We start from the raw sequence: 988 nt of genomic DNA, 5'->3' as shown, positions 1-988 counted from the left end.
GAGGATGAGGATGAGGATGGGGAGGAGGATGGGGATGAGGATGGGGATGAGGATGGGGATGAGGATGGGGAAGACGATGAGGATGAGGATTAGGGTAGGATGAGGATGCGGATGAGGATGCAGATGAGGATGAGCATATGATGAGAATGAAGATGCGGCCGAAGATGGGATGAGGAAGAGGATATGGGATGGGGATGAAAATGGGGGTAGGATGAGGACGAGGATAGGATGAGGAAGAGGATGAGGATGAGGATATGAAGAGGATGCAGACGAGGATAGAATGAGGAAGAGGATGAGCATAGGATGAGTATATAATGAGGATAGGATGAGGATGAGGATGAGGATGAGGATGAGGACAGGATGAGGAGGAGGATGAGGATAGGATGAGGATGAGGATATGAAGAGGATGCAGACGAGGATAGAATGAGGAAGAGGATGAGGACGAGGACGGGATGAGGAAGAGGATGGGGATGAAATTGAGGACAATTTTGAGTATGAGGATAAGCATGAGGATGAGGATGAGGATTATGATGAGGATGAGGATGAGGATAGAATGAGAATGAGGATGAGGATGAGGATGAAGATGATGATGATGATGAGGATGAGCATGAGGATGAGCATGAGCATGAGCATGAGCATGAGCATGAGCATGAGCCTGAGGATGAGGATTGGATGAGGACAATTTTCAGTATGAGGATAAGGACGAGGATGAGGATGAAGATTAGGATGAGGATGAGGATGAGGATGAGGACGAGGATAGGATGAGGAAGCGGATGAGGATAAGGATAGGACGAGGATGAGGATGAGGATGAGGATGAGGATGAGGATGAGGAAGAGAAAGAGGATGAGGATGAGGATGAGGATGAGGAAGAGGATGAAGATGGGGATGATGATGAGGATAAGGATAGGGTGACGATGAGGATGAGGACAAGGAAGAGGATGAGGATGAATAGGAGGGTAGGATGAGGATGGGGATGAGGATGAGGAT

This window comes from Lupinus angustifolius, chromosome LG05 (assembly GCF_001865875.1).
Source record: "Lupinus angustifolius cultivar Tanjil chromosome LG05, LupAngTanjil_v1.0, whole genome shotgun sequence".
NCBI classification, from domain to species: Eukaryota; Viridiplantae; Streptophyta; class Magnoliopsida; order Fabales; family Fabaceae; genus Lupinus; species Lupinus angustifolius.
The sequence above is the reverse complement of the archived record's forward strand: the minus strand, read 5'-3'. Positions refer to the sequence as shown.